Source organism: Mercenaria mercenaria, chromosome 15 (genome assembly GCF_021730395.1).
Source record: "Mercenaria mercenaria strain notata chromosome 15, MADL_Memer_1, whole genome shotgun sequence".
In the NCBI taxonomy this organism is placed as follows: domain Eukaryota; kingdom Metazoa; phylum Mollusca; class Bivalvia; order Venerida; family Veneridae; genus Mercenaria; species Mercenaria mercenaria.
The window spans coordinates 44,654,467-44,660,740 of record NC_069375.1 but is presented as its reverse complement, the minus strand read 5'-3'; positions in this window follow the sequence as shown (position 1 = coordinate 44,660,740).

Sequence of the window (6,274 nt, the reverse complement as noted above, 5' to 3'; positions counted from 1 at the left end):
TACGTTTGGCCTAAGTGTTGCCATTTCAGTGCTTTATAAACAGCAGAGGTGATCATACACGATATTTAAACAAAATCATGTTTGAGGAAACAGACAGCTTTTTATTATCTGACAAGAAAGCGATTTACAACTTCTGTTTTTGACCCCTGTTAGCTTTGAATGGCCAAGAATCCTCATAAATTTCAAAATTTTGAAAATAATCGAAACACATCAAATTAGCCATAAACGGCACTAAATTTTGGTACCATACATGACATACTTCTAGACAAAATGGTCTACTTCGGACAACATAATCTACTTCACTTGACGAAAACCTGAGTGCACCCTTTCTTTTGCGTTTGAGTATATTTAAAGTGTCAATGCGTTATGTTTTTATTTCCATTATCATAAAAAGTTTACTGTTCATTGTTAGGATTTTACGGCGTAAATGGAAATGTATGCGTATGTTGATCATTTTCGAGAGGTTTTCTCCGGACACAAATATAGTATTTTTTTTAAGGAATAAGTAAGCCAGTTTACGAATAAAGTCAAAACAGGAATGTGCGTAATTCAAAGTCTAACTTAATAATCAATGGGTTGTCTAATGGCTAGGATATTTTGAATTAATATTATCTAAGAATCTTATTAGTGTCTATTATTGAAAAAAAGAAGCTTTCTAACCTGATTTTGATGATTTATATTATTTTTTTCTGATTCAACAACTAAAGGAAAACCATGAGAAAAATTAAACGAACTTGGGTTGGCAGATTTTGCTCCTTTTTATACATAGAAAATTTGAGACAATCACCCTTAAAAAGTTATCCAGTCATGATTTATCAAGTATTACTGCGTAGACGGTAAAGCACAAATACAAATTTTCTACATGCCATTTTAAATACACGTGTTTACTTTAAAAGGTCAACGTAATTACGGTACGAGAAGTAATACGTATACGATTATACCCTTGCTTGAAAGCCTGTTACAACAATACTGTCCTCTATACTGAATGTGTAGGATATGGGACATTATGGTTAATACGAAGTGTACGTTTTTGTTGTTGAATATTCTAGGCAGTCGTTTAACTTAAGCCAGATTATAGCAAAGTTTTGCAAACTGACCTTTGCTGGGAGACAGTAGGATATGTGTCTACTATAATATCAATTGAGAGCGGATCGAGCAAAATGTCTAACAAGGTTTCAGAATATAGTTCATGAAATTTATTTTATTTATATTATGGGTAGTGGTCGGGGATTGAGGTGGATATCACACACTTGATTCCGTAGAGTGGACTATTGGGTTATCTTTATGCAGTTCAGGGCACTATTTTGACATATTATCTCGATAACCAGATAATATTTTCATGAAAACTTTCTCCTACTTTCACGAACGTTTATTCAAGTTTTCGCGAAAGTCCATACAATTTTTATAGAAACTTTCTCCTATTTTCACGAACGTGTATTCAAGTTTTCGCGAAAGTCCATGAAATTTATATGGGAACTTTATAATTATCGTATGCAGAAATATGCCACCATAGTTGTTGTCTTAAAGACAAATAACAACTTTTACCCAAAATACATAATATATTGTCGTATACATATACATTTACGCCAAAAATACATGTAATCCGTCAAGTCAGTTATTACATCAATGTTCTTAACTGTGTCATTTCTTCGTTTTATCCTTGATTGGTTAGAAGTTGAAGTCATATACATGTGAATATACCTTAATTGTCTTTGTTAAAAACCATTTATACCAAATTTCATTTATAAATTTAAGGTTGCGCAGACTCAGGACGTTCAAGTCCAGAAGAAGCGGATAAAGAAGAAATATCTAAAGAAACACCTTTGTGTCCTCAGACTACCCAGAAGAAACTAGATAAAGTGTTTCGTATTAAAGCGACTGGATCAGACATATTAAATATCAACCTAAGTGTTTTAATGTGGCATGCATATAGTTACAAAGTTTTTTATCTAAGGAGCTTATAATGAAGTTTTGTGGATTTCATTTGTTAATGAATTTCAAATCGAGTATGCTAAAGTTAGTCGAGATCGTTAGTTATCTCCAACGGTCTGAGCACATTAACTAGCAGCGACTGTTAGAATACGTCGTATTGGAGGTACTTCAAGTCCTGCAGACATGTTAACTCTGTGAAAATTTAATGGCGAAATCAAAAACGCATTTCCGTTTAATAGCAAATTTTCTCTTGTTCATGGTATAGTCAAAGGTACATTTCAAGTGTATTGACCCTTGTGTTTTATGAGGTTCTGCTATTTACTAACAATATTTGAAAACACAATACATGTTGTTGAGGTGTCTAGCTCTATAATTAAAAACTCATTTGCACCCTCTTTTATTCATTAACGTCTTGGTGGAATTTATTGAACATATAGACAAAGACTTTCACTTGAGGCGGTATGTTCATGCCTTTTTTCACCTATCTATTCAAAACATAGATTATGATCTATGGCAAAATAAATTAACTTATTAATTTCTTTTATTCAAGAAGTTAACATTTGCTGTTCAGATGTGAATCGATAATGATTTCGCCTGATTTCAGACGTGACTGAGTTGGATGTAATATCAGCAAAAAATGAGATGAAAGTCACGAACTGGACTAGTTTAAATTAAAGTGACTGTAACTTCCATTGCTATATAAACAAAATATTGAAAACATTCTTGTGCTATTTTGTCAAAGATGCACACAGCACCGCATTAAAGAATTTAAACGGGAGTAATATAGCATTGAATTCAAGCTAAGTTAACGTGAACTTAAGTTCTTAAGCAATAGTCAACATAAAATAATTCTTGTTTCCTGTCAATGCAGGTTAAAAGAAACGCAGACAGTAAATGAAAATATTGCCTCCTGTTTATAGTGGACGCAACTTGACGCCGATGGTTGACCTTTGTATTATAATACATAATGAGGCACAACCTATTATTGAAAAGGAGTGTACGTTAAACACTTCATATCTTTGCATTCATAAATTTAAACACACGGCTAACCTAAGCACACCATATTTCTACAATGAAATAATCGATATGAATAATCAGTCTATGGTTACATTCTACCAATTCAATCCCTTATTTATTTCATATTAATAACAAAACATTCAGACCTCATTTTCAGCACTTTACAGCATTTCAATGATATGAAAACCATATATGGTCATTTAGTATAACATGTCTTCTTATCAAAAATAGAAAAATATTGACATGTTATGTTGTATATAAGAACAATAATCTGTTCTGACAAACATCACCCTCTAAAAATGCCCCCATGAAAACAGCCGTTTAGCAATTACGCGTAGGTAGACATTTTTCGCAAAGAATAAAACTTATTCCAAGAAATTTACAATGAAAATGGTCTAGATCTATTCTCAATACTATAAGCAATAAACATAAGCCAAAAATTTAACTGTCACCTCCTCATGTTACTCATTATACCAGATTTCATCCATAGCATAGAACTACATTTTGGACTACTTCACATGTAACAGTGAGTAGTCACTTCCGGTTTGGTATAATCCGTCCTCTATGGTCAACCATCGCGACCAAGTTGCGACTATTATACCCTAAGCTGAATCAAAAGAAGAAGATAAAAACTCCTATACATACGAAAATTATGATTAAACTATTGTCCTTATTGTGCGAGTACATTCAATTTTCAGTTAAGTTTCAAAAGATATGATATAGAATTAAACATTTGAAGCCATAACTAGATTAAAAAACGTTCAGTAAATTAGCGGTTAGCTATTAATATATGCATAAATAAAAGTGAGATAAGGGCTTTCTCAACTTGAGGTAAATAGTTATTGTATTATATTTTGTCTAATTGCAAACAGGAAACCAAAGGAAAATAGTCTTGATTAACAATGTCCGTCAAGGAGGACAAATGAATCATGAGTATTGGGTTTTGAGAAACTTTCTTTCAATTAAGGGTTTTATGTTTTAAAAGATGTACGTCTCGTAACAAATCAATTCAATTTTCGAGTGATTTTCTGTCTACAATGTGCAAAGTGTTGACAAAATAAGGAATTATCTAACAATGTATTGTTTTAATGAAATAAACGAGAAACAGATGCGATTAAGCAGGAAATGTTATAAAAACCTATTTTATGGCTCAAGTGTATTAAATAACAGATCTGAGTAGTTTAGAGATAAAACATAAGTTTTAAAACGTTTAAATTATTTTTGCTCTGTTATTGAATTGTCATAAATTGTTATGGAGCTTCGCAGGAATGTGCACTGTGTAAGTACAGACAGTTCCATCAAATTCGGTCATATGATACATTGGAAATTTATTATTCGCTGTAACGTGCCTAAATCCTTACATAAATCACAATGTCATATGGTGCTATGGAAATGTTTATAATTCAACACTAATTGTGCATGCCTGAAGTTAAAAACTGAAGAAGGAAAATATGAAAATTTATTTTTTATTTCGGACCACGGGCAAAAGTTCTGACTATTGACGATAAGTCATTCAAAAACTTTATATACAGTTTACTATAAAATCAAATATTTTCGGAGGCTGGAAGTTTGCTATAATTTTTGGGGGCAATGCCCCCAGATTTAACAAACCGTCTTTCAATTTTTTTGTCGAGCTTATGACCAACCTGACAACACACAGAAAACAAGTTCCAAAGTTTTTACCAAACATAACTTTCATATTGCATTTTGCAATTATATTTTTGATCCAGATATGATTAAATAGATCTACACATTTTATATTAACAACAGTATGTGAAGAAAACTAAACTGCATTATAAATATAAATTATAATAGATCTTCCTAAGCGTAAGAATAATAAAGACGCTTGATTTGATCACGTGATCGATTCTGAAACCGACACTTGTTTTGATCATGTGACCTGAAATCCAATAACTAGTTTCAATACGCTCAAAAAAATGTGTTCATGATTCTGCGTGAAAATAGCAACTACAAAGGAATTGCAACGCCACTGATAAGCCGATAGATTATTGATTTTTTCATCGCCGTGCCTCGACACTGTTGTGGATGTGTATATGGAGAAACTTTATCAGTTTGCGGCGATCAGTACCGTTTATCAGTAGGCGAATCTATAAATATGTGGCAACATCCTATAGATCCCGATTCGCAATCTGTTAAAATATATTTTCTGTGCAGGTGTTATTTCTAAAATATTATTTCAGAAAATACAGTGCTGAAATGAAATACTTTTCGCATGTCTAAGAAAATATTTTCAAGAGAAATGTTATTTATAAAAATTAATACTGTATAAAAAATAATAATAATAAATAAAATAAAAAACAGTGTTTTACTTGAAATAGAATAGGCAGAAAAAATTCATTACTTATTCGTCAGTTTGAATTTATGACTTATTTGGTTCGGGGGGTGGGGAGGGGGGTGGGGATTAATTTGACAGTTTGATTTTTTGTAATTATTATCTAATCTAATAATCGTCAGTAGATTTTTTCTCTCATTGTTCGAATTCGTAAAATCAACTATGAACAGATTACTTCTGTTTTACACCAACTATTAAGAACATTTTAAAGCTTAAAGGCATATTTATGTACTTGATCGGACCGTCCTTATTCGTGATTGTATATTATGTATAATTATATATTTTGATCACGAAATCAGCTGTAACTGATCCACCTAAGGTTCGAACGTTTTCAAAGGAAGTAAATGGAATGTATTTTTTATTTGGAGAAAAATCGTTTTTTATGAATGGATGCTGTCAAAATAAGGACGTGTGTAGTTTAGATATTTCACACATTTATCGTAACATAATACTGATAAAACCAGGAGAGGGAGGACTATAGGTACGCCGCCGTTCATCTGTGTTATTCCAGCTGTCCTATGCCCGTCGGAATAAACGTGATACTGAGATAGCTTAAAAGAATATAAGGTATTTTAAATGACACTTTGTGTGATGAGAAATACCATATAGAAAATTAGACATGTAGCTGTATTCAATTACTACAGAACATCAGGTTGCTATCATGGTAACTTAGTCCTTTGAAAAGTTTTTTTTTTTCAGAAAATATTGTACAAAGATAGAAGGCCTTATAGAGACTTACATTTGTTTCCCTTTTCTGCTCTAGTCCGTCTGTTTCAAAGATGTTGGATGATATCGTATATGAAACTTGAGAAGAATAATCCTTGCTCATAACTTATGGGAAATGTTGAGCGTTTTTACATCATTCCGTTATCTATTTCTTCGGCAGTCTGTCTTTCTGTCACTGGATCATTAGAGAAGACTTTTAAAGTGCAAAAGATTTTTGTCATCTTGTACATGTCTTGGAGGCAATAC